Consider the following 27,938-nt stretch of genomic DNA (forward strand, 5'->3'; position numbering starts at 1 on the left):
AAAGGGGGCGGGTACGGCGTCACTCAGGTGCTCCTACTCTAGGATCCGACCTAGAAGGGGCGTCTCAACGTCGACCTTGGGGATGCGGCGATAGGAGGATTCAACCGACAAGTCGGTTAGTCCTCCTCCAAGCCCGCGCAGCGCGGACTGAACTCAGGCGAGGCGAAGCGAGCGCGCGAGAGCGCGTGCGCACTGGCGCGCGGCCGTAGTGGGGCGGCGCGGGGGCGAGGGGGTGGGGAGGAGGAAATCCGAGCGAGCGCGCGCGCGTTCGAAACGAGAAAGAAAAAAAAAAAAGGTCCTCCCCCGCGGGGGCCCGAGGCAATTTAGGCCGGAGTTGGCCGGCGAGCGCGCGTGCGCGAGCGCGCATAGCCGCCCTGCTTCGCGGCTACCTTCCTCCGCCGCGGCCCGCCGCTGGGGGTCTGGCGCACGGCTCGGCGGTCCCCGCCTCTCCCGAGGCTCGTGCCCTCGGGGTAAGTACCTCGCGCCTCAGGGAGACGGGGAGGGAGAAGGCTCTCCCGGGGAAGGGACGAGGCGGAGCGGGCTGAGAGAAAGGGAAAGACCGCCCTCGCCGCGCTAGGAGCGCGGCTCCGGGCTGCGAGTCCCCGAAGACACACCTCCCTCCCTCACGCCCCTCGGGGCTACGGAAGTGCCCTAGAGACTGGAGCGGCGCGGAGGCGCCAGGCGGACTACCACTCCCAGGAGGTAGCGCGGCGGCGGCGCGCCTACTGTTCCCGGCAGCCCCCGCGCGCCAGGCTTTTTCCCGTTTGCTGCTGCCGAGGGTGAAACTACAGTTCCCAGGAGGTCTCGCGTGAAGCGGCTTGGAAGAGTGGGCAGTCACTGGAAGTCACTCGGGCCACCGGAGCTGGCGGCGTCTCCCGCGAGCGGCGTGGGGCCGGACGCCGCGGTCTTGGGGCCCTCGGGGTGGGAAGCCGGGACGCCCAGGTATGTGGCGCGAGTGTGCCAGGGACAGCCGGGCGCAAGGGCAGCGAGGAATCGATGACCATTCGGAGACCCCCGAGGGTCAGCGCGGGTGGCTGGCAGGGTGTAGGCATCGGTTGTGGGGGGCGGCGGCTCTGGGACTCGCGCTCTCGGGACCTGACCAGACTGATGCCCGCATGGCTCAACTTTGCAGACCTGTAGCCCAGCGCTGTGCAAAAGAGCATGGAGTAGGAGTCGGGTGTCTGTGGGTTTGCTTCTTGGCGCTGCCACTCCGGAGCTGCGATCTAGGGTATCCTCGCCGAACCTCAGTCTCTCTCCTCTTTGGTGAGACGGGAGAAGAGTCACCATCTTTTGCTGGGGATTCTGTTGAGATCTTGAGATCTGGCAAATCAGGCATGTGGCACCTAGGAGGCACTTAGAACGTGTATGCGCTATTGTTAGCCCTTGAGAAACGGGGAGGGGGAACGATCTATCAACTGCAGAGGTTTAGTTGAGCGTGTGCATGTGTGGAGCCGAGATCATAGTTAGCACTCCATGCGGGGTAGCTGCTGTTCACTGAAATTATTTTGCTAAGGCTTTGGTTTTAGGGGGGGATTGGGACGTGGGTTCAAATTTTGTCTCTGCCATTTATCTGCCATGTGACCTTGGGCAACTGACTTAACCTGTGTCACGGTTTCCCTGTAGAATGCTATTAAAATGGGATTTTCTAGCAGCCCCTTCCTAGAGGTGTCCTCAGGGTGCATGAAGAATACCGTGTGTAAAACGCTTGGAGCAGCAGCTGGCATTTCTTCAGCTTTCCATAAATGATACCATTTATCCATTACGGTTTCCCAGTGGCCCAGAGACCCTCTGAAGGTGGGACTGTGACTGTAGCCGTAATCTCTACTGCCCTCCAGACTCTTAGTGGGTCTGGTTGACTGCTCCTTGTAGCCTCAATTCCTTATTTGTGACATGGGATAACAGCACCAGCCGCAGAGGACGGAAAGGATTTGCTGAGATTGTATTCCTAGTCCAGAGCCATCTCTCACTAAGTAGCAGCTCTAATGTATTGTAATTGTTCTTCGTGTTCTCCATCTGGCCCCAAGACTGCTTAAATGTGGGCTGGGACGTGACAGGCCTGGGCTCCCCCACATGTTCACTCCCAGCCTCAGTGTCCCATCTGTGAAATGGTAGTTAGGGCTTTTGTGCCAGGGTTGTTTAGATGATTTCAGGAGATAATTCATGGTTAGTGTGTAGCACAAGCCTGGGTGCACAGTAAACATTTAATAAGCATATCTTGTTTTTCTTGATTGGCTTTCGCTGCTTCTGATTTTAGTTTCAAGGCAGCATGGGTCCAGGTTAGTGACCCCCTTGCTCCATTTTACTCCCCCCGCCTCCCGTCCAAGGGTTAAATTATGGGCCATTCTGCAGTATTGGTCTGAGAAGAGATGGTGCTGACATGCTCTCAGCAGCCCCCTGCTGGGATCTCACACTCTCCACCAGACCAGCACTTTTCACTCTTGGTCTTACATCCAGTCCCAGTGCTACCAGCACTTGACTCTGTCTCAGAGCCTTATTAACCTGCTCCCCGCCTCCCCACCCCTCCACCCCCCCACATCTAGTTCCAGATGTGAAGCCTGAAGGTAGTGCCTTCAACCTGATCTCTTTTGTCCTCTCACACCCATTAGTCACTAGCAAATGGGCTGTCAGCCCAAGCCAGATACGCTGGAGTTGTTCTCTCCAGCCTTCCCAGGTCCAGGTGATGGGTGAAAAGGACGAAACCTGTTGTTTCAGAGAAAGGCCACTTCATTGGCCCACCGTGGCCTCCATCTTCTAGGCTACTTCCACTGGAAGGAGTGCTTCTTCCTGTAGGGTCGAGTTGTTTCTTTGAAGTCATCAGGAATCAATGTTCATACAGCATTGCATTCATAGTGGGGAGAGGAGACAGTTTGGACTTGGCCAGACAGCGGTAGCCACTCATGCGACCTCAGAGCCTGACTTTCAGGATCCCGTGTTGATACTTTTCAACCTGGCAAGGCCTTAAGCCGAGTTCTCGGTTTCTTTGTGGAAAGTTATTCTGTGCCAGAGGGTTATGACAAGAGAATGTAGTCCTCGCCCAGGGAATTCACCAGGTCTCCATTTACGTTGGTGTTGTGAGAACTTGTCATTGTGATTTTATTTGATGATGGGAACTGGTGGATTCAATCAAATTCATGCAGGCTGCCAAACTTACCTGAGTGTTTTTGCTTTGCCTTTTTTCTTTTTTATAAAGCAGAGACCATAAAAAAAAAAATTCTTGGTTTTAATTGTTAGTGACAACAGCACATGGTTTTCAGCAGTCTGGATGGAATGGTCTCAGTTAAATGTGAGCCTGTGTTCCAGACATTGCAGTTGTCAGGCGGTAAATCAAAATGGAATTTAGAATGTGCAGTGATTGGCGCCTTTTTTTCCTGGAAAACATTTTGCTGATTTATTTCAAACTTATGTAAAAGAAAAATGACATACCCTAGGCAACAATTTAACTTTGTTAGGCGTTTCATTTACAAATTTAAATTGGATTTTGTGGATTTTGTTGGTGTGTTTTGTGGTCATAGGGACTAGTAGTAGTCCCCGGCTGCACACTGCTTGGACTTTGGGCTAGCCTCTGGTGGCACTGAGGCAACCATGGGGTGCCAGGGATGGAACCCAGAATCTTGTTTTCTTTTTTTGCTTTTTGGGTCGCACCTGGCAATGCACAGGGGTTACCTCCTGGCTTTGCACTCAGGAATTACTCCTGGCGGTGCTTATTGGACCATATGGGATGCTGGGAATCGAACCCGGGTCGGCTGCATGCAAGGCAAATTGCACTCAGAAATCACACCTACCCGCTGTGCTATTGCTCCAGCCCTGGAACCCAGAATCTTACACTCAAAGCTGTACACCAGCCCTTTGAGCCACCTCCATAGCCCTGTTTTTTTTTTTTGGGGGGGGGGGTGAGGTGCGTGGGGCAGGTCTCCTCAGAGGTCCTCCGCCACCAGCACTGTTTCTGGTAGTGCTGGGGAGCCATCCTGTGTCAGGGGTTGAGCCCGGCGCCCTGTACATGCCAGGTTTATGCTTTAGTCCTTGAAGTTCACTCCCTGACCCCAGTTTATGTTTTATGATATTTCCCTGTAAGTCTTTGTTTTAATTGTTTGACCAGTTTGTGTGTTTCTGCTTTCTTTAAGACTGGTGGTAGGGAGCGGAGTGTTTGCCTTGCACGCAGCTGAGCTGGGCTCAGTTCCTGGCATCCCGTCTGGTCCCCTCAGCACCACCAGGAATAGTTCCTGAGTGCAAAGCCAGGAGTAATGCCTGAGCAGCTCCAGGTGTGGCCCCAAACCAATCCCCCCCCCCAAAAAAAAAGATTGATGGCGCACTTCATTTTTTTAGGATTGCTTTGGTCATGGTCTTAATTTGTATATGTGCAAGCATGGGTTGAATTGGACTTTATAAAAGTTAAACAAAGAAATACATGCTTGTTACAATACATCAAATAATCCAGATATATGAGAAAAATAATGGGACTCCACTTCAAAATCCTCTCTTCCAGGCCTAGAGAGGTAGTACAGTGGGCAGGGCACTTGCCTGGCACACAGCCAACCCAGGTTTGACCCCCAGTACCCCATATAGTCCTCCAAGCCAAGCAGGTGTGATTTCTGAGTGCAGAGCTAGGAGTAAGCTCTGGAACACAGCCAGAGTGGCCCCAAAACAACAGTGATGACAACCACTACCACAAAATCCTCTCCTCCAGAAGGCCAGGGAGATAGTTGAAAGGGCTGGTTTTGTGTGCAGGAGCCCTGAGTTCGATCCCTGCTGAGCCAGGAGTAAACCGTAAGCACCACTAGCTGTAGTCCCCCGAATACAATGACAAAAACCCTAAGTCCTCTGCCTTTGGGAGAACCATGTATTCAGATCTAGCTGTCTAGCATCTGTTACCCACTGTCAGGTTTGGGCAGTTGTGAATAGAGCGAATGTACTGTCTGCCTTTGGCCACGTGACTATCATATATGCATAAACTGGTTGTTTTCTTTTTTCTCCCTCATCTTTTCTCGGAAAGGAGCACAGGGATCAAACTGCCCATACTTGTGAGAATTTGCCAATTAGTGAAAGAGCATAAGCTATCAACCTATGGGTCTGACTTAAAAACTACCCCCGATATTTTCCAGTTTGAAGAGATTGCGATGGACTCTGCTTCCACTCCCCTGTTTCTTTCTCTTTCACCAGAACACATCTAGAGCGCAGCCTAGTATATGGATAGCGAGACATAGTGACTGAAAGCATAAACACACAGCAGTCAAGACAAACGGGAGCCTTGCTTTCTTAGTTTCAGGTGGTTTTAAGTGTCCAGGGAAATAACAGCGTGAGGGGCTAGAGCATGGCTGAAGGGGCAGGATGGTGCTGGGGACAGCTTATCTGATCAGGAACTGGTTCCCAGACTTCTCTGAGGGGGAGAGGAGACCTCGGTGAGCAAGAGGTGCTGACTGTGTCAAGAGCTGGTGGAAGAACATTCCAGGCAGAGTGGAGGTCTTGTGCAAAGGCCCAGAGTGGGATTGAGTTTGCGTCAAAAGCAGTATCACTGGGGTTGGCGAAGGATGGATTCCCATTTTCTTTTGAGTTCACATTAAATTTTGAAATAAAATTTAAAAAAAAATTTTGAAAACGACGGGATTGGTAGTAGCTAACTGGTGCTTATTCGCTGCTGGGAGGCTTCTAAGTGTTCCACACTTGGCCTCTGCTTATGTTTTTGTTTTGCTTTTTTTGGGCCACCCCCGGTGATGCACAGGGTTTACTCCTGGCTCTGCACTCAGGAATTACTCCTGGCGGTGCTCAGGGGGACCATATGGGATGCTGGGAATTGAACCCAGGTTGACCACGTGCAAGGCAAGCGCCCTACCTGCTGTGCTATTGCTCCAGCTCCCTCTGTTTATCTGTTAATGTGCTGACGACGACACGTTTATGAAGCTCATTTTATAGATGAGGAGGCTGATTCCAAACAACAGCTCTTCACCCACATGTCCCAAATACTCTTTCTTTCCAGGCCTTCACCAGGTGGATGCAGGTGGGGCCTGTGGACGTAATGTTTCCATTGTGTGTATGAGTGTGTGTTTGTTTTCAGGTTTGGGGGCCACATGGCAGGGCTCAGGGATGGGTAACTCCTGGCAGTGCTTGGGAACCCTCTGTGGTGCAGGATTCAAACTAGGCTTGTGGTGGTCCGAGCTGCTTGTTAGGCAAGCGCCTTCACCCTCCAAACCCTCCTTTCTGTGTGGACCGGCGAAGCATCCTGGTATTTTGTTTATACATCACATGGGGCAGGATGTGAAGATATTAATGTGGTGTGACGTTGCGGCACTATTTCCACTGACAGCAAGACCCAGTGGGGTCCGTTCTTGTTGGGAAGTTCATTTGGTGGTTTCCGTTGATCCCCAACCAAAAGCAGTTAGTTATTTCGCCAAGAATATGGGTTTAATCAGAAAGAACTGAGAGTTTGTTGTTTGACGTTTAGAAAAGAACAGTCGTATGACAAGACACACTATCCCAGATTATAAACCAGCCCCCCCTTATATAGCCTTTTTATTTTTGTTTTTGGGCCACATCTGGTAGTACTCAGGGTTCACTCCTGGCTTTGCACTCAGGGATCACTCCTGGTGGGGCGCCGGATCCCATGCTGGGGGGTCTAACTTAGGTTGTCTGCTTGCAAGACAAGCACCCCCCTACCTATTCTACTCTTGCTCTGGCCTCTTATATAGCCTTCAGAGGGCCCCTTAATGCATAAGGAGGGACTCTTCTCTCCCTCTGGGCTGTTAGAGGTGCAAGGCATGTTGGTGCTTGTTGTTTGCTGGTTCATGTGTGTGGGCACATCCTGGCCTCATTTAAATCAGATTTTTATATACTAATTTTCACATGTCAGATTGAGCGGCCTTCAGTAATTCCTGCCCTCAGAAAAGACCAGGTTGCTTGTTTGCGTACTGTGCCAGCCCCGGGTTGTGGGGTTGGAGGAGAGTGAACAAAGTGAGGGTCCCATTTGGATGAGTTTTTTTCTTTCTTTTTGGGTCACACCCAGCAATGCACAGGGGTCATTCCTGGCTCATGCACTCAGTAATCACCCCTGGCAGTGCTCAGGGGACCATATGGGATGCTGGGATTTGAACCCGGGTTGGCCGCGTGCAAGGCAAACACCCTACCCGCTGTGCTATCACTCCAGCCCCCCATTTGGATGAGTTTTGCAAGGACCTGGGCTAACAGCAGAGAGAGAATTTGTAAGTACTGTGACAGCATTATGGGCTGCTAAAGTAGCAAAACACTTTTTTGAGGGGGTGGGGCCACACCCGGTGTTACTCAGGGTTTACTCTTGGCTCTCTGCTCAGGGATCAGTCCTGGCGTGGCACGGAGAACCAGAGATTGAACCCAAGTTGGCCATGTTCAGGGCAAGTGCCCAACCCGCTGTATTATTGCTCTGGTCCCGTAAAACACGTTTCAGCAATGAAATGATAATAATCCTGGCCCAGCCCCACTCCTGGACTGTTGGGAGCCCAGTGAAGGGCAGCCAGGTGAGCTGTGAGATTAGCAGTGGGTGCTTTTAAGAGCCGGAGGGACAGGGGTTTACCATGCAACCAGCCAGCGCTGAAATATTTTCCCTACTTTACACGTGTACTGGCAGCATGGTTAGACACAGGGTGTGTGGCGATGATACAGAAGATGGCACCGTGTGGTTCCTTCTGTTGACACCCCAGGGATATGGGGGTGGCATGTGGCTCCTGGATGTCTTTTACAGTTTCAGAGTGGCTGTATTTTGCAAAGTAAGAAGAGGCAGGAAATTAATTTAAATAATTTATTTGGTCTAAAATATTATCGTTTTAACATGTAATCAATATGTGTTATTGATGGTCCATATTGTGCACTTTATACTCTCAGTGCATCTCTGTTTGCTTCGGCCACAGTCCGTGTTGGTTAGCTTGCACCAGAGACGGGCCGGTCACGTGACATGGCCAAGCCATCTCCTCTGTTTTCTCTTGGGGAGTAAGGGCAGGTGCGTGATGCAAAGTATGTTTAGCTCAGCAGGGAGAGCAGACCCTGGAGCCGGCGTTCCTCAGGGCACTGTGTGTGCCTACCCTGGTGCTTAGTGCTTGGCCTGAGCCCCATGTTCTGAGGTGGCAGCTAAGGAATGGCAGCACGAGGCCCCACACTCAGGGAGTGAACTCAGGCCCTGTTCCGTCTTACTTTTCCCATAAGTTCAAAGGACTTTGGGGGCTGGAGTGATAGCACAGCAGGTAGGGCGTTTGCTTTGCACATGGCCACTCCGGGTTCGATTCCCAGCATCCCATATGGTCCCCTGAGCACCGCCAGGAGTAATTCCTGAGTGCAGAGCCAGGAGTACCTCTGTGCATCGCTGGGCGTGACCCAAAAAGAAAAAAAAAAAGTTCAAGGGACTTTCATATTTATCCATATCAACTTTGGTTTTGGGGCTGCCCCTGGCTCTATGAAGGCCCCTTCTGGCAGTGGTTGGGGAGATGATGGGGTGTTGGCGTGCATCATGGGTTGGCCCCATGCAAAGCCTCTGCCTTCTCCTCTCTACTCTCTCTCCAACTCCCAGAGGCTATTAAAACTGTTAGGTGTGCTGTGTTAGGTGGTATTTAAGGAGACTGGGACCTGAGGATATTTTGGTTTTGTTTTGTTTTGGGCATAGGGGCCAACCTAGTGGTGCTGAGAGGGTGCATTTGGGGCCCTTCCTGGTGGTCCTCAGCCCAACAGTCAGCAGTGGTGCTGAGGCCCTGTTGTGCTTGGGGGGCTGCATGCAGTGGGAAAGGGGCAGGCCTGAGTGGTGCCAGGGAGCGAATGCAGGACCTCGTGTCTGTTGGGCATGTACTCTGCCACGTGAGTACTCTCCTTACTCCAAGGTCTGAGTTTTGAACAATGAAAACCACAGCACAATATGGATTTCCAGGGTATTGTCCAGTTACATCTTCGAGTTGTGTTCTTGCTGGCTGCAGGTTTAGACCCAAGCAAGTGAATGCTCCTCCCTTTCTATTGAGCTCTAGGTTTGATGGGGAGGAAGGATGGCAGTGAGGGTGAGGAAGCCCAGGGCTGGAAAGTTACTCAGGCAGGGATTGCTGTGCCTGCAGTCCCTTGCACACCGGTTTGGTCCCTGGCACTGCATACGTTCCCCTGAGCGCAGAGCCGGGAGTAAGCCCTGTGTACCACCAGGTGTGACTCAAAAAAGCTCCCCACACCACCAAAAAAAAAAAATACCAAGGAAGCAAGAAAGGACCCCATTTACTGAAAGTTCTTCTCTAAATAACTCCTTTTGGTCTGAAGCCTCTTCTTTTCCACCTGCCTGCTCTGTCTGGCACAGCTGCTGGCTCCATGGAGTGTGGCGTATCCTCCTCTGAGCTCAGCCAGCCTGTGGCTCTTCCCTGGGATCCAGAGCAGGGCACAGTGGGGAGGGGCCGGACGTCACACGGCTTCTTCTGTCATCTGGGGGAGTCACTGTCCCAGGGGGTTCTGCGTCTCGGCCAGGAGGAGTCTGGTTCTCCAGCCCAAACCTGCCAGGTACTAGAGGTCCTCAGTCTGGTCATGTCCCCAAGAGGTAGCCTGGTTCCAGTCCTTGTCTCTAGGTGATGATTCATGAGAAGCTTAGCCTCCTCCCCCCCCTGCTGCTGTTCAGAGCCTGGAGTGTAAATGGTGCTCAGTGTCTACTGCTGAATGAAACAGGAGAGCCAGCGGTATTGCTCTAATGTGTTCAGGGCATGTCTCTGTGTGTTCTTCGTGTGATAAACCTATTTAATCCTCATCACTCTGTGGGAGATTGTTGGTTGTTGTTCCCAGTTCTCATGTGAGAAACTGAGGTTCAGAAAAGTCTTGTCATACATCCATAAAGACAAGTCATCTTCTCCCAGAGTTCAGGCGTGCTCTCTCTTTCTCTCTCTTCCAACCCCTTTCTCTCTCCCCCTCTATCCTCTCTCTCCTCACAGCTGCACATAAGGCAAGTGCCTTGCCCACTGTACTATCTCTCCGACCCAAGTTGAGCAGCCGGGTGAGGCAAGTAGGCTCAGACCCACAGCTCTGGCCTCTCCATTCCATGTAATCACTGGTCTCCTGGCTAGTCCCACTCCTGATCTCAGGCCCTTTGGGTCTGGAGGCTTCAACACCTTTGTGGCCATGAGATTTTTCTGATTCTGGAACTTACAAAAATGATCTGGATATTTGATACGAAGGAGCTCTTGTTTATTTACTTATTTTTAGGTGTGATCATAGGGTGCTGCTAAGAAAAAATTCCTTATCTTTAAGATATGCATTCTGAAATACCTATGCATGAACTGTTGAGTTGTTTGGGGTTTGCTTCAGAATATAGAGGAGTAGGGAGTGGAGGGGGGCAGGTGAGGACAGATGACTAAGATGAAATGTGATTGGCCATGATTTGGTGTGGCTGGGATGGGATTTGACACACTCTTTTTATCATTGTGTGTTTGGTTTATATTTATTGAGGGAGGAGTACTCCCAGCATTGCTCACGGTTTACTCCTGGCTCTGCGCTCAGGGATCATTCCTGGTGGGCTTGGGGGACCATATGGGGTGCCAGGGTCCACATCCAGTTTGGCTGTCTGCTAGGCAAGTGCCCTACCTGCTGCTCTCTCTCCCCAGTCCCATTGTGTGTTTCAAGTGTCTCATCATGAGAAGGTAGAAACAAGTACAACAAAATTTACTCAGTTCTCTTGTATGCATAGGGGACTTTCCTGCCTCTGATAAAAACAGGGCGGCTTGTTTATCCTCATTCAGCCAGACAGTACATGACCCAAAGCTTTGGAAGCCCCTTTGGTAAGGCAGGTGTCTAGCGGGCAGCAGTGAGGAAACCACCCCTCCTCGCCCCACCCCTTTTTGGGCCAGTAGCTCCCTCCCTCTCTCCATTTCCCTCCAGCACCTGATGGGGCCCCTCCCACATTTTTTTCCAAAGACAAGTTTCAACCGGATGCCTCTGATCCTCTCCCCCATCCTCCCCTCGGGACTGATCTTCTGATGGGGCTTTGTTATGCCCCCCCCCACCACGGAACCAGAATCCAGCCGTTGCAGTGGTAGGCAGGGAACGTGCCCCCGGATTCCTGTGCTGCCTTTTGACAAAAGCAGAACAGGGCAAGATGCAGCTTGTGCCAGTGCCTGGACCTGCTGATCCTTCTTGTGCAGCCCGAAAACACGTCCCCCCACCCCCCCCATTCCGCCTTCCCTTGGAAGAGAGGTCTCCGTTTGCATTCGAAGTGTGTGTGTGGGGGGTGGGGAGGTGATCTCTGAAGAGTAAGGAGTGACAGAACTTCTTGGGTGTAAGTGGTGGGAACAGAGGGCGCCCTGGGCCGTGTCGGGGGTTTCTGCTAGCCTGTCAGGAGCTCTGGCCTGACCCTGCTGCCGGGGCTATCCTCCAGGACCCCGTTTCTCAGCACCGGGGGCGGGGGGGGGGCCTGGCAGCAGCCCCGCCCCTCCTGCTTCCTCCAGCCTCTGCTCCAGTACCGCCACTCTGTAGGGAGCCTTCAGGGAGTGACCCTGGGCTCCTCTGTGTGTCATGTGTTGTGTGTCCCAGTGTGGAGCTGTGCAGCCTGGCTCTGAGCGCCACAAACTCCAAATACTGGCACTGTAGCTGATCCCCCCCCCCCAATTTTTTGTTGTTGTTGTTGTCGTTATCCTTTAGCTTATTTATTTATTAAACCAGAACATTTATTCATACTAATTGATGAAGTCCTTAAGATGAACAGGATGCTGCAACAGCTGCTCTCTTGGGTTTAGGCATTGTTCCCTCACGGAATCCATGCCCGAATCTGCGATACACAATTTTCAGGTGCCTCGTGCGACCGGTGCCGGTGGTGTTCATCCTCTGGGCCTTGGTGCTCCAGTTATACTTCCTCTTGTGCTTGGCGGGGTGGTAGGTCTTGGAGTCGCAGTGGCGGTGCAATGTGTTGCGACGCTTCCTGAATGACGAACTCCCCTTTGTCATTGCACTTCTACGTCGGGGACCAAAGAGCTATCCTTTATTTTTTAAAACAAAGTATTTTAAATTTTCTTGTTAGTTTTTGGGCCACGCGTGGCGATGTTCAGGGATTATATTTGGTGATGCTCAGGGGTTACACCTGGCAGTGCTTGGGACCGTATGGGATGTTGGGCTGGAGCTCTGGGCTCCACCATGCTAGGCAAACACCCTGCCTACTAGTTGTTGCCCCAAGTATTTTTTAATTTTTTAAAGTTAATTATTTTGGATTGGAGTCTGCGCCTAACATTGTTCAGGGACTACTCCCAGCTCAGTGCTTGGAGGTGCCAGGGATCCAACTTGGACTTTCAGGCGTGCAGAACATGTACTCCAGCCCTTTGTGCAGTCTCCCTGACGCCTTAATTTTGGGTGATGGGGTGGGGTGGGCGCAATCTTCAAAGAAATGCCAGGCCTTAGTTAGTGGTGCTCAGGGGGGCCACGTGTTACTGGAGATTATTGTTTTGGTTTGTTTTGGGAGGCCACACCTGGCTATACTGAGGGCTTACTTACTCCTGGCTCTGTGCTCAGGGGTCACACTCCTGGTGGAGTTTGGGGGACCATATGTGGTGCTGGGAATCAGACCCAATGAGATGCACTCAAGACAGGCGTTTCACCTGCTGTACTCTCTCTAGCCTCTTGGGGCCTTGCATATGCAGGCCATGTACTTCGTCTTCTGCACTCTCTCCCTGGACTCCATTATTCCATTTTACATATGCACATATTCCCGCCCCTCCCCCCATTTCCAGTGTGCTGGGGATCAAACCCAGGGCTTCACTCCTGTGAGGCATACGCTATAACACTGAGCTGCATCCCCACCTCCAGCAGTTCCCGAATTTCCTTGGTCTGCTGCCTCCTTTGCAGAAAAGAAGTTACTCATTGTTTCCTGGAACTCTGTTCTCTTTCAGCAAACAAACAGTGCCCTCTCCCCTCCATGGCACCTGAGGCTACTTCTGCCCCAGTCTGCCCAGTGACCCACCTTGAGGGGGTGGTTATCACCCACTTTGAGAAACACTGCGTCTGATTAGAATCATTTTTTAAATGACTCCTTTTGTGTTATGATTAGGAGTTGTGTACTTGGTTGTGTTCACTCAGGATTGTCCCTACATCTGATTTTTAATTAATTAATTGGGTTTTGGTGGCCACATCTGGCAGTGCTAGGGGCTGTCCCTGGCTCTGGGCTTGGGGTCTCTCCCAGAGGTACTTGAGGGGGACTGTGTAGTGATGGGCATTGAACTGGGGTTTGCCACATGCAACACAACTGCCTTAACCCCTGCACTATCTCTCTGGTTGCCATTCATCTGAATTTTTTTTTTTCAGCAAGGTGGTGTTGTGGTTTGAGCCATACCTGGGCTGTACTCGGGGCTTACTTCTGCTCTGTGCTCAGGGATCATTCCTGGTGGGCTCAGGGGACCATATGGGGTACCATGGATCGAACTCAGGTTTTCCGCCTACAAGGCAGGTGCCCTGCCCACTGTACTATCGCTCGGCCCTTGTCTGAGCTCAGAGTACTCTTTGGGGCATAGGGATTCAGCTGTGAGCAAGGTAGGCAAGGCTTTGCCCCTCGGGGGGGCACTCAGATTGGGTTCATAGTACCCAAGTAGGAAAATACATGCTGTGTCCATTGATGACACATGGAAGCGGAAGAAAGTGCACAAGGGTGATGGGTGTTGACATTTTAGACAGTGGTGCTGGGCAGCTGACTTGATCCGGGCCTGAGGAGATGGGGGCGTGTGAGCAGTGCGGTTTCTGGGTGGAGGGAGCACCTAGGGGCATGGTGAGACTGAGATGTTGGCTGGAACCGAGAAGAGTGATGACAGGCTTGCAGAACCCCTAGGAGCTGGGGAGATCCGTCTTGTCTGTGGCTGAGAAGGGAAGATCTGCAGGCGTGACAGGGCCCTTACGGCCTTTAATAATACCTGTTGAATCGTGACCGTATATGCATGGAACCAAAACTGAAAAGAAGGCACCTACTGCCCTCCCGCCAAGGCCACTATTCTTTCTTGGGGCTGACCAGCTCCTCTCCTGGGCATTATTTGAGTGAGTTTCCAGACTTTAGTTGAGCCCCGTAGAATTGCCTTTTCTAGGATCAGGAAAGGTTGACTATCGGCAGTTTTCTGAGGCTTAGCCTTGTATCTGCCTTTGTGGAGCATGGAAATGACCCGTCCTTTCCTGTGCCCGGGGTTGGTGATCGCTGAGGTCAGGACCTCTTCCCCCTTGCCACTGCCTTCTAATCCCTTTGAGTGCCTGTGGCATGGCTCACTCATTGCCTCTTCCTCAGTCTTGCTCTGAAGGCCAACACGAGGCCGCCTGTCCCTCCTGGGACCTTCGCTCTGCTGGTGTTAGTCACTCAGGCTTTCTGTATCTTGATGCCACCAGTTTTGAAATCACAGAGTACTCCAGGAGGGGAGGGCAGCCCCTGGCTCTTGCCAGATGTTTGGTATGACTCAGGTGGTGGGAGTGCTCTCTGGGGGCGGGCAGAGCTTGTGGGCATGCTGGATCAGTGACTGGGCAGAGCAACTGGTAGAACGCCCAGCCTGGCAGTGCAGGGAGTGTCTTCTGGGACTGCAGAGGGTCAGGAGGTAGGAGCAGAGCTGAGGTGCCGTAGTCCGGGTGTAGGGAAAGGCTTTCTTGCCCCCTGGGGGTGGCGCCTCTTAGGACCAGAGCATCACCAGTCTCTGCAGCCCTTCTGCAGCTGGACTGGGGTAAGGCATTGAGTAAACCTAAAGGAATAATGGATCCAGCTCTGGGGGAGCCCGGTCAGGACGCTATTAGGCTTCAAAGAGTCATAATTGCAGCAGCACACATGGCCGCTAGATACTGGGCTGGTGCTTGCCACAGCGATCAGGCCTCCCAACACCCAAGATATGGCCTCTTACTCTCCTTGTCCCCATGTGCAAATGAAGCACCAAAAGTTGAACAACTAAAGCCCTTGGTCACACTGCCCAGGATTTGGAGTGAGAGTCTCACCCCAAGGATACACTCTGAGCTCTTTTTTTTTTTGCCACACCCGGGGGCTCTCAGGGTTTCCTCCTGGCAGTGCTCAGGGGACCATCTGGGGGTCCAGCCAGGGCTCAAACCCAGGTCAGCTACATGCAAGGCAAGCACCCTCTCTGCTGCCCTATCTTTCTCACCACCTCCCCCCAAGCCCCACTCCCCTTCATTTTGAGAACTTTAAGTCTGCTACATGCCTTGCTGTCGCTCAAACCAGGGCAGGCATCAGAAACCCCTAGCCAGCTTGTTAGCCCCTCTCGGAGTCTGACTGTCCTCCGGCTTGAGAGCTTCCGTTCTCACATGCTCCCTCAGGGTGCTGGTGCTTCTGATCGGGGAGCACACTCTGGGAACCACTAATTAACCCGCCAGAAACCCAGTAGGAATTGACCTGGAATCAGGAGATTTATGATGTTGTATGAGAAGCCTGTAGCTAGGCACCACCGGGGTTGGCCAAGCAGTTCCACCACGCCTGTTAGGAGTCCAGCCCTCTCCAGCATCCTTACTCTGTCCTGGGCTTCCCCGATGTCTGCAAGACAACTGCCACAGCCCTAGTGGCCACGCGCTGACAGGGCTAGATCCAACAGCAGGGTGAGTCCATCTCATGCACTGTCTCTTTTTCAGAGTGAGCCTTTCATGGATCCCACCTCCCAGGTTCCCCTCATTATCTCATTGGCCATCACTTGAGCATGCCCCAGCAAATCATCGGCCTTGGCCAATCAGGATTCGCTCTTAGGCTGGGACTGGAGCCATCCTTACCTGAAGCACAGGAGGGGTTGGGAGGAACATGGCTGCCAGAAAAGAAAACTTGAGAAAGGTTTAAGGAAGGATGATGGGAAAAGCCGCAGTAGGGCTGACAGACCTCTGGATCTGCTGCAGAAATGAGCAAAACCAAAGTAGAAACTTAACACCTGCACAGTCCTTGTCCCTGCCCTGACCTGACCAACTTTGTTCAGTGATTGCCCGAGAAACCACCTGGGCATTAGCTTCTTGTTCTCTCATCATGTAATATTCCTGCGCCACGGAAGCTTTCCTCCTTGTCACGAAAGCAAAATCTCTTGTCTGAAAACCCAGAGAAGTCTGAGCTGGGAGCTGAGGGAGGAGCGGTCTGCAGGGAGCAGCAGCTGGCCTCTCTGCTCCTGACCTGGACCTCCCTCATTGAGGTACTTTGCTGAAGCCCCGTGTCCAGTGAGGACTGCTGGCGGGTGGCTGTGGGGCTCACAGGAGAGGGGGTGGGTTGAGAATAACCAAAGGCAGTGTGTGAAGGTGCTCAGTATGTGGCCTCTGAGTAAGACAGGAATTGGCAGGTTATACTCCAGCTCTCTCCTCCCAGCAAGCCATGGAAGTGACTGTTGGTTTTGCAGGCTGCACGTTCCTCTGCATTTTGCGGGATAGGGGAGGAGGACATATCCGGTAGTGCTCAGGGGTTACTCTTGGCTCTGTGACCAGGGATCACTCCTGGCAGTGCTCAGGGGACCATATGGAGTGCCAGGGAGCGAACCTGGGTCAGCCATGCCCCAGGCAACGCCCTAACCACTACTATTGCTCCGGCCCCTGCACGGTAACGTTTTTGGTGGTGCTTGTTGCAGTGCCGGAATCCAGGCCTCTCACATGCAAGACCTGTGTTTCTCCACTGAGCCACGTGCCTGGCCTCTGGAACTTTCTGTGGGTGCCTATAGGCACAAGTTGAAAGACACTGGCCTGGAGACTGCAGGGAAACTGGGAAATGAAGCACCAGGGTGCAAGTCCTGGGTACACGTCAGGCCTCGGGTGAGCCCCTTCCTTAATTGTCAGGATGCTGAAACGGGCTTCTTTTCCTGTATGTTGGGAGGATGGAGTGGGTTAGTTGTAAAGCACATAAGGGAGCTAGAGTGACAGTACAGCAGATTAGGGCACTTGCCTTGCATGCAACTAGCCTGGGTCCATCCCTGGCACCTCTTATGGTTCCCTGAGCCCCACCAGGAGTGATCCTGGCCACAGAGTCAGGCGTAAGTCCTGAACTCTGCTGGGTTGGTCGAAAAACTGATAACCAATGAGAAAAGGGCGTAAGAGGGTTGGCCAGGGAAGTAGAACAAGGGTTAGGGCACACACTGGACTCCAGTTCTCTCCTGGTTCTATCCCTGGTACCACATGGCCCCCTCAGAATCACTGGATGCCCCCGCCCCCCCTGTCAGGTCCTCCCGAGCACTGCCACGGTGTTTGGCCTGGTGATCCTCAGCGTTGCAGGGCTCAGGCAGCCCCACCCACTCAGGCCTGAACATCGAACCCTGCTCTGGTTGGCCAGTAATCACCGGGAATGGCCTCCGGGCCCCCTGAATACTTGGGAGCAGCCCCCCCCCCCAGACTCTTGAGAAACAGACATGTGCAAGGTCCCTCTGAACTTGATCTAGCACTACTTGACCCCCTTCCCCTGCTGGTGTGGCCCCTATTGCAAAATAATTGAAATAACTACATTTTCCAGAGGCATAGAAGGGGCTGAGACTGGGGCTTGTGTGAGGCCCTGGGTTCCATCCATGGCAGAGCTGGATCCGCCCGTGCAGTGGCCTCTTTCACTGTCCCCTGTGCATCCTCAGAGACTCAGCTCCTTTGGGGCAGGGTTCGGGGTTTGTGTCTACCCTTGTGTCCTGGTACTGACTCCAGTGTCTGGCTTTTGTTTTAGTTTTGGTGCGTGTAGGCTAAGGGCAGTAACAGCCTTATTTTGTCTCTTCAGCTGCCCAGAATTTAGACTCCACGATCACTAGCCACTTACTCTTACTTATTTTTTGAGGGACATGGAGAATGGGCCACACCCAGAAGTGCGCAGGGGCCGTTCCTGGCTCTGTACTCAGAAGCAGATCTCTGATGGTGCTCAAGGGATTGTATGTGGTGCTAGGGATTTAAATTGGGGTCAGCCACGTATAAGACCCTTTATTTCTATTTTGGTTTTAGAGCCATACCTAGTAGTGTTGGGGGGGCGCGCATCCATTGGTGTTCAGTGGTCTGCGTGGTGCTGGGCAGGGCATAAGCTCCATTCTTCTGAGTCATCTCCCCAGCCTGCACCCCTTACTCTGCAGGTATAGGATGGACCTAACTCAGTTTAAGGACAGCAGGTGACACTGCAGCTGGTAGATACTGAGTCCCTGTGTGTGGGTTTGCGTCAAGTGCTCACCCCCAAGCCCATTGATTCCCCACACCCCATTTTACAGGACCGGATACTAAGGGAAGGGGACACGGAGGCCCCCTCTCTCCTCCCAAAGAGATCTGATGCTGAGCTGAAGGGTTGGGGTGCCCATTTGCTCCCTACTTGCCTTTGGTGCTGTGTGATGCCTCTCCTGAGACTGCAGTTGTCCGAGGTAGCCAGGAAGCAGGAAGTGCTCCAAAGGGGTGGGCAGTTGGCAACAGGCAAAGCTGTGGGGCTGCACCCAAGGATTCGGTGGCACTGCCTTCACGTGGAACTCCACTGTTTCTGTCAGCCCCCCATCACCCCCAGCCCCACTCCATGCTGGCAGAGATCAGCCTAGGCTTGATCAGTGATGGGGGGTGGGCTTAGGGGGCAGAGGCAGGGAGAGTGTTGGGGGGGAGTGTTCCTGATCACTGTGTCCCTAGCGGGCTTTGTTACCTTTGAACCATTCTCCTAAACCTATCCAGGCGCTTCAGACCACATGTCTGATGAATGAGGAGTCCTTCTATTCCCTTTCCCGAAGGGACTGTTGGCAGAACTACCTGCATTGGGAGTGCCTCCTCCCAGCTCCTGCAGACCCAGTGTTTCTCAGGGGAACCCCAGTGGGAGGGCTGGCTGTTGAGTCAATGGTTGTTAGAGGCGGCTCCTGTTTCCGCATTCCAGACAAGGTAGGGGGGCCAGCACCCAAGGGCGGGCGCTGGGCTGCTCAGGCAAGTGGCCCCGGCTCAGCGCTCGCCCTCACTTTGTGAGCGGGCCTGGCTTGGGGTGTCCCCGAGGTGAGTGGTTTAGCTTTGTCGCTGTTGGGCGTTAGGGATTTGTGGAGAGCGAAAGTTAATTTTGTGTTGTCTCTTTTGGGGAACTGGGCTGGTGGCTTTTTTCCCTCATCAGGAAATGTTTACCTGGCTGCTTCAAACTTCAAGAAAGGGTGGGCGGGGTGTTGCAGGAGTGAGGAGGAAATGGAGGCCCTTTCTCCTCGCTCTTAGAGAGGCCAGCCTGGGTGCGGGCGGCTCTGTGCCGCCAGGGCCTGGTACACCCAGCTGTGCGGTCTCTGGTCTGCGCCTTCCCCTCTCTAGGCCTCAGTTTCCTCATGTGATAAACTGGGAAATATGAGTCATATGTGACGTACCCGCTGGGCACAGAGTGGTTGGTGCCCAGTGTCAGTGGCCCCTGTGTCCTTTTCCTCAAGTCCCCGTAGTCTCATCAGACCTTACCTCTGCCATCTCAGTTGTTTTAATATATTTATATATTTATTTTTTTTAGTTTTGGGTCCCATCTGACTGTGCCTAGGACTTACTCCTGGCGCTATGCACAGGTGTCGCTTCTGGCAGAGCGCAGGGGATCATTAGGTGTCATGGATTGAACCCAGGTTGCCGTCCACAAGGCCAGCGCCCTGCCTGTTCTCCTATCACTCCCGCCCTCTCTGCTATCTAAATTGTTGGGTGCACCCCAGCCGCTGGGCCTTTGCCCTGGCTGTTGCCTCCGCCTGGATCACTGCTACACCCTCCCCCCCACCTTGAAAGCCCTCCCCTATCTCTGCTCATGTATCACTTAACTCAAGGGGGCCCCATTGTCTTACAGTGCCCCTTCTCCACCATTCTGGCTCTTTGCAATGCTTTATTTTTCTTAGTAGCATTTATTACCCCTTGACATATTATACATCTCTCTGGCCCCCAGAAAGCACAGGGGTACAGTCTCTTTCCTTGTAGAACAGTGCAGGACACGTGGGAGGTGTGAGATCAGTTATTTTGTAAATGTATTGAGGATACTGCTTAAGGATGCATGGCTGTCCCGTTTGCAGCATGAGTAGGATGTCCACATGTTCTGTCACCCTGTGACTGTCGGGGAGGTGATTCGTTGAACACCTAGTGGTCCTTGGAATTGCTTACAGTGTTCGGCCTCTGGCCTCCTGTCCCTGAGCCTCTGCATCCCAGGTTCTGGCCTGGGTACATGTGACACAGACCTCCATGTCTTCAGGAGTTTAGGAGATGTATCCTGGTCAGTTCAGATGGGGAAGCACTTGTTTTACTCTGCCCCCTGCACACATCCCAGTATAAGTGGGAAGATGATGTCTGCCAGGCTGTGCGCAGCGTTCCTGCTGGAGGGAGGCTGGGAGGTCATGGGAAATAAGAATTAACTGGCCAGGCGCAGTTTATCGGTCTCCGCTGCTTTATCAGGTAGTAATTCTTGTTCTGAGCTGAACAAGTTTTAATTAACTGTTGCACTCGAAGAGTGTGTGTAATAGCTGACACCTTGTCATCTGTTTCCTGGCTCCCGGTGTCAGCATTTGATTCTGTAGAATTACTTTGGGCAGGACTCCCCCAGTTCTGTGGAGCGAGGTCGGGGGCTCTCACTTTTCTCCCACTAGCTGGATGCACTGAGGGACTGAGATGCCCGTGGACTTCATTGCGCATCACCTACCATCACACCTCCAGGCCTGCTGCTTTTTTAAGAATGTGCCAAGTGTAAGAAGAGCTGTTTCCGCCCTATTTCACTGCGCCCTTTGAGCTCTGGGTACAGTGGTCATGGGGGCAGGGCCCCTTCTGAAGACGATACTACATCGGGCTCATGTTTCAGCACTGCCAGGTCTCTGGGTGCGGTGCTAAGGGGTACGTTTAGCTGGGCCTCGGTCTCCTTACCTGGAAGTGTGGGGTATTTTGTACTATGTAGAGACCAGGTGACCTAATTAGTGCTCTTATCTGTGGATAGTAAACAGGCATGATTGTTAGGAATTTGTTTCAGGGGTTGGGGAAATTGTCCAATGGTTAGGGCGCCTGCCTTGGAGGAACTTGACCCTGGTTCAACCTCCAGCATCACATGGGCCCCTGAGCATCACCTGAGCACTGCTTCAGGCCCTTCTCCCCCTGCCCCCCAATAACTGGTTTCAAGTCCTTGGTAATTGCTTTTAGCCGATCCTATTTGGTGGGTGCCCTTTGTCTCCCTCTGCCTCTCTGCCCTGTCCCTTTGCCAGCTTCCTCCTACAGTTCTTTACCCACGGTAACAATTGAGGACTGGGTAGATCTTTCTTTTCTTCTTTCTCAGTAAAAAAATATCTGGTTTGTTTAAATTAATGTTTTATGTAGGCACTGTGATTTACAAATGCGTCCATAATAGATTTTCAGGCATACAATGTTCCAGCACCAATCCCACCACCATGTCAGTTTCCCTCCACCAATGTCCCTGGGTTCCCTCCCACTCCTGGCTCGATCTTCTACGGTTTTCTCCATGGTTATATAATCCTGCAGAGGAAAATAATATTTTCTAAGGGGTAATATCACCCTCATTTTCCTGCATTTAACTTATTTTTCTCATGGCAGCATTGTGGGGTGCTGCCTCCCAGGTGTCAGTCAGGGCTCACATTGACTTTGTGGTGTGTGTGTGTGTGTGTGTGTGTGTGTGTGTGTGTGTGTGTGTGTGTGTGTGTGTGTGTGTGTGTGTGTGTGTGTGTGTGTGTGTGTGTGTGTGTGTGTGTGTGTGCGCCTTCCTGTCTCTTCAGGCCCACATTGGCTCTTCCTAACCCCTGTGCACTACTCAGTGTTGTGGGCAGACCATCATTTCTTTGGCCTAGTTGACTTCAACATGCATTTGCTTTGTTCCTCGTGGTTTTTTTTTTTCCGCTCAAGTGATTAATTTTATTGATAGCCTTCTTTCCTTAGATTGCGAGCACGTTCAACCTGCTTGGCCACCTTGTTAATTTCTGCTCTCAGCCCTTGAGCACGAGTGTGAAGTAGCATTAGTGTAATGACGCCTTATGTCCAGATAGGAGCTCGATTTTTCTGAGAGTTCTCACCAGGTCCGGAACAATGGTGAACCATCCACTTTAAAAGCTTTTTAATTATAAAAATGATTAATAGACTCATCACCCTTCACACAGATTAGTTGTATTTAATGAGTACTTATTACAAAATAAGAGACAGAAGGTACTTTTTATTTTTCATATTAGCAATCTTTTTTGGAAATTAGAATATGCAAGAGATGGGGGGAGATCCATTGGCATGTTTCTTTTTCAGCTGGTCCTTTAAGGAGTACATTTAGTTTTATAAAACTTGCTCTGTGGTATATCCTGATAGAGGTAGCTTTTGTTGCTGTTTAGCAAGACACCTCAAAACATAATACCTGGGAAAGACAAAAATTTATTACTTCTCCTCAGTCTGGCTGCAGAGGCTCATCAGGGTGATTCTTCTGCTGATCTTGCTTGGGGTCTCTTTCATGGCCACACAGAGAGCAGGTGGGGCTGACAACATTTCACATGGCACCATGGGGGTACCCGAGAGCCCCTGTGTGTTCTTTTAGCTCTCCTCCTTCTGTGTGGCCTTGTGACTTCTTACCATGTTGACACGGGTGAGTGCCACTGGTGGCTCACAGATGGCTGTCCCATTGGACAAGCGGTACCATTAAATATGTGTGGTGGTTCACTAAATCTGTATGGTAAGTAGTAAAAACTTTTGCATAGTTGAAAATTAGTTTTTTGGGTGTGGTGGGGCTTGTGGGACCATTTGGGGTGCCAGGGATCGAATCTGGGTGGGGTGTATGTAAAGCAAGCACCCTACCTGCTATACCATTACTCTAGTTCCAATGTATTGATACTTGTGTTTTGTTTGGGGACCTCACTGGTGTTGTTCAAGGCTTATTCTTGGCTCTGTGCTCTGGGATCACTTCTGGTGGTTCACCATGGGGGACCGACTATGTGTGATGTGGGGGATCAAACCAGGGTCAGCCGTGTTTAAAGAAAGTGCCCTGCCCGCTCTACTGATGTTCTGGCTCTTGGATTTAGTTTCTTGTTGAAGTGAACATGTGATGACAGAACAAAACAGGAAACAGAAACCACTTACTACTCCGTTCTTCCACTCCTACCTCATCTGTCCCATCTGCTTATGACTCGGTGCACATTCTTCCTCACTTCTTTCTAAACTCATTCTGTGTTTTAAAGATGGCCTCTGGGGATGCAGTTGGATTAATCATAATCCGTGGTGCATGAAACTGCTGGGTTTTGGTCCATGCAGAAATGTCTGTCTCGAATAGCTATTAGCCTGCTGTTTGCCAAGAACTAGAACATTCCTGATGTCTTTGAACCTTGTGGTACTTCCCCTTTCATCTCCTGCTATCCTAGACCGCCCACTGACTTGAAGATTTTTTTTTTTGGAAAAAAAATCTGTTTATTTTTATAAAGTTTTCATAATTTATTACATTCAGTACTCCAACACCAATCCCACCACCATGGCACCACAATTAATTCCAATTTTCCCAACCACCCCTGAAGACTGCCCTATAGAATGCCCTGAAAATATATTTTATGTTGCTTGCTATAATACACTAAAAATGACACTTGAATTTTTTACTTACCATTTTTTCCCTCAAATAGAGTTACTGTTGAACTTTATACAAATGCTGTTTCACTGCATATAGTCTCCTGGAAAAATTTTTTTAATTGCATTCTGATTCTAAGATTGATGTAGTCTTGAATATAATTTGGTATAGCTGTAATTTATTTCGCATTGCTGTACAGTATTCCATTGGCTGAATATACCACATTTTTTGTTTGTTTTAGCCTCTCCATGCTTATGGATACTTTATTTATTTCTAAACTCTCTTTTTCTTTTTTGCTATTGATGGGTGCTGTGAATCTTGTCACACATATGTCCTGTAGTGCATGGACAAGAACTTCTTAGAATATGTACTGGGGATGAGATTGATAGCTTGTAGGACGTGAGCATCTATAGCTTTGCCAAATCTTGTCAAGCTGTTCTCTGAATGTTTCCACCAAATGCAAGTTCTTTGTTTTATGAAGCTTTTTAATTTTGTCAGTCTCAGGAAGGAAGACAAGTCTCCTTGTAGTGGTTTTAATTTGCATGCCCCTGAACACTGGGATGACAAATTTTTTTTTTTTTTTTTGCTTTTTGGGTCACACCCGGCAATGCTCAGGGGTTAAGGGGTTACTCCTGGCTTTTGCACTCAGGAATTACTCCTGGCGGTGCTCGGGGGACCATATGGGATGCTGGGAATTGAACTTGGGTTGGCCACTTGCAAGGCAAATGCCCTACCCGCTGTGCTTCCCCTCCAGCCCCGACAAAATATTCTTATGTTTCTTCTAGATATGGCTTGTTTATCAGTTTTGCTGCCTTTTTTTTGGGTGGGAGGTAGGAGGGTGATATACCTGGTGGTGATCAGGTCTTTTCGCTCTATGCTGAGGTATCACTTCTGGCAGACTCGGGGGACCATATGGTATGCCAGGGATCGAACATAGGTCCTCTGTGTGGAAGATAGATGCCCTACCTATCGTACTATTGCTTTGGCCCTAGTTTTGCTTTTTTTTTTTTTAAATATTTTTTTTCTTGGAGTCACACCTAGCACCATATGCAGTGCCAGGGATTGAAACAGGGTCAGCCTCGTGCAGGGCAAGTGCTTTAACCCCTATACCATCTCACTGGCATTACTTTTTTTTTTCTTGATGTATAGGTGTTCTTTATTCTCTCAGGTCACTCATGTTGGGCAGCAGTCTATTTAACCAAATGGAAGTTTTATGACTCTAAGACATCATTTCCAGGATTGCCTCCTCTCCGCTGTCCATCCTCCTCCTAACTCCTCCCAACTCCAGGGCACCTCTTTTTGGGGGCATAGCCACCAGTGCTCAGGGGCCATTCCTGACTCTTTGGAGGAGTGATCCCCTAGCAGTCTTCAGGGAAGCATATGTGGTGCTGGGGATTCCCACCAGGGCTGGCCTCATGCAAGGGAAGCATCTTTACCTCTGAACCGTCCTTTCAGCCTCCAGGGCATCTCTTGGCATACTCCCAGCTCCCAGTGATTCTTCTTTGGCGCAGTCCTCAATCTGGGACATTTTTAGACATTTGTATAGATATATTAATGATATCCATTCCATCTAGGCTACAATAGCTTTTTGACCCAAGCCTATCAGTTAGGATTAAGTTCAATTGCTTATAATAGAAAACTGTATATAAAACAGAATGACAGCGGCCTATGGAAGATAAAACTATTTCTTTCTTACATAAAGATGTCCAGTGACTAGTCAGCCAGGACTTACACCTCTCAGGGACTCCCCCACCCTCTACCCCGATCCTTCTGCCTTATTGTTCCACCATTAATATGTGGCTTCCTCAGGTCCAAGGTGGTCATACACTGGTCTTTATAGGAAAGAAGAGACAGAAATAGGAACCCCACTTTTTTCAAAAGACTAACTGGGAGTTGTGCACAATAATTGCACTTATAGACTCTTGCCCAAAATTTAGTCACAGTATCACTGACAGTACTGGGTCACTTAACAGCAGGAAAATATCCTGAGAAATGGGTACTGGGCTGTTTCAGGTTTGCCTGAATGCCCTGGTGTGCACTTCCACAAACCTAGCTGGTTTGTGTAGTTAGCCACCGTAACTATATATAGGGGCCTCTGCCTTGCATGTGGCCCATTGCTAATGATCGCTGTTATGTGGTCCGTGACCACATGGGAATCTGGGAAATGGTGTCTGTATGTTACGTGGCCTTGCCCTTAGCTCAAATCAGAGTCCATTACTAAGTCAAAAGAGGAAACCAAATATTGGGCCTGGCATCCAGCAACTTCACTAATTCTGAGGGGCTCCTGAAAAATACCTATTTTTGCTGGAGGTAGGGCAGAGCAGGAGAAAGGAATGACCCAGGATCCCCTCCCAAAGAAACTTGGCTAATCTCGACAGCAGTTCAGTTCAAGGCTGGAAGATTCTGTGTTGCTTGGGCCTATGGTGGGTGAGGGAGGAGCTTGCCTGGGTCACCCTGGCAATGCTCAGGGGCCATGTGATGCCAGGAATCGAACCAGGGTCAGCAACGTGCGAGGCACATAACTTAACCACTGTACTATTTCTCCAGCCTTAAATATGCTTCTTGAACTGCCTGGCCAGGTGGTGCTTCCACATTTGATTCTCTGATTCACCACCTCACTTGCAATTCTCTTACTACAATATTTAATAATAACTCTTGAACACATAGTAAGCACCTGCTTTATATAGGCCCCCATCCTGGACACTGGCTTGCATTAAGAGAAAGGGGAGAGAGACAAAAAAGCTTCTAAGAGTGCAGAGTTCTCAGTCAACAGGTGTGGCAAATGGGAAGGCCAGGTGGGGGCTGAGAGCCAGGTGTAGGCGGTGGGCATGGAGAGCAGAGGTGAGGGAAGGGAGTGAGGGGCCGGGAGAATTTTCGGATGAGAAAAGGGTCAGTGAAAGATCCCTGGCAGGCCTGAGACCCTGAGAGGGTGAGGGAGGAGGGAACGATGGGCGATAAGAAAGTATAGAGGCAGGTGGAGGGCCCGGAAGGTAGTGTTGCCCAGAGTGCCCTTAGCCACAAAAGGGAGGGGTGACACAGTCCAGGTGAGCTGGCCTCTCAGTCACCCAGTGCTTTAATCACTTGCCAACACTTTTTTTTTTTTTGGAGGGGGAATGGGAAACCACACATAATGGTGCTCTTACTCTTGGGATTATTTCTGGCCCTGCACTGAGAAATCACTCTTGGCAGTGCTCTGGGGATGCCAGGGTCAAATCCAGACAAGCCCCCTCCCCACTCTACTCTATATATATTGTACTGGCCCTCCACTGACACTTTATTTATTTATTGGCGTTTTGGGTCACACCATGGAGCTCAGGGGTTACTCCTGACTCTGCACTTGGGAATTACTCCTGGCAGTGCTCGGGAAACCGTATGCAATGCCAGGGATCGAACCTGGGTCAGCGTGTGCAAGAAAACTGCCCTACTGCTATACTATCGCTCTGGTCCTGACACTTCTTTTTTTTTTTTTATAAAAGGAAACAGCTTCAGCTCTTACTCACATGACCATTCTCATGTAACATGTATTTATATACCTCCCACTGCTTTCACTTGCTTAGATTATATTCAGGCCCCAATTTACAATGGCTCAGTTTAGGATTTTTGATTTGCTGTGATGTTCAGTAGTGACCATTCTTGTAAATTTTGCTCTTTTTCTTGGGCGAGTGATGTGTGGCCAGATGTGCTGTCCCTGTCCTGGCCAGCCGAGATCCTGTGTCGACTGCGTGGCTGGCATTTTTGAGTTTAGGGTATTTTCTGTTTGTGGCAGGTTTCCTAGAATGCAACCCCACCTTGAAGAAGACCTTCATTTAAATTGTCACTACTGTTAGAGGCTACACACAGCAGTGCTCAAGGAGGCCATTCATTCCCTGTGGGGCCTCAGCTAGGCTGGGGTTAGGGTGTGCCAGCCTGACACTGAACTTCGAACCTCACACAAGCTTAGTACTTGCTTTACCACTGAGCCATGCCCCTTGACCCCTTCCCCCCTTAAATTTGAGTGTCACTGTAACCTCTTGCAGCTTATCTGCTGAGAAAAACCATTTCTCCTGTGGATTCCCACAGTCTTTTTCTGGCTAATTGTACCCCTGTGGTGTTATTTAATCCGTTCTGTCCTTGTGTTTGCTGCAGATAGAGTTGGATTTAGATGAGATCAGATGCAGGTTTGAGATGTACATTTTGTATGTGGAGGGAGCATTTTAGGTGGGGGGGGTGTGTGTATGTATACATTGAGACATTTTAGGGTGTGAGTGTGCACACATTAGGAGGTATGCAAAGCCTCTTGTCTCTGGATTTTCTGTGATGCTAATGGCCATAAGTGCCATTGCCTAGATCCATGACTTCATTTAGGATTTGCGAAAATTGTGACATTGTAATTCTATCCATTTCATTTATTAGCTGGAATATTCCTCTGGAGAGAACCTCCCTCATCTATTATTCAGCTATCCTGTGGGGACTGACTCTTTTGAACTCTTGTTTACATTGGAGATGAGTATTGAACGTTGGCACAGGTGGGTTCTGATCCACCAGCTTTCTCCTTTGGTGATTCAGATCT

General features: G+C 50.7%; 1 protein-coding gene across 3 annotated transcripts in view; it reads left to right on the forward strand.

Annotated features, from left to right (window-relative positions):
• The first annotated feature begins 731 nt into the window (after positions 1-731).
• The window catches only part of SIPA1L3 (signal induced proliferation associated 1 like 3), a 186,719-nt gene continuing 159,512 nt past the window's right edge, over positions 732-27,938 (forward strand). For all 3 annotated transcript variants that reach the window (XM_055145449.1, XM_055145450.1, XM_055145448.1), the window contains exon 1: positions 732-942. The gene's annotated coding sequence lies outside the window, so the exon portion shown is untranslated. The remainder of the gene's footprint in view (positions 943-27,938) is intronic.

This window comes from Sorex araneus, chromosome 8, assembly GCF_027595985.1.
Source record: "Sorex araneus isolate mSorAra2 chromosome 8, mSorAra2.pri, whole genome shotgun sequence".
In the NCBI taxonomy this organism is placed as follows: domain Eukaryota; kingdom Metazoa; phylum Chordata; class Mammalia; order Eulipotyphla; family Soricidae; genus Sorex; species Sorex araneus.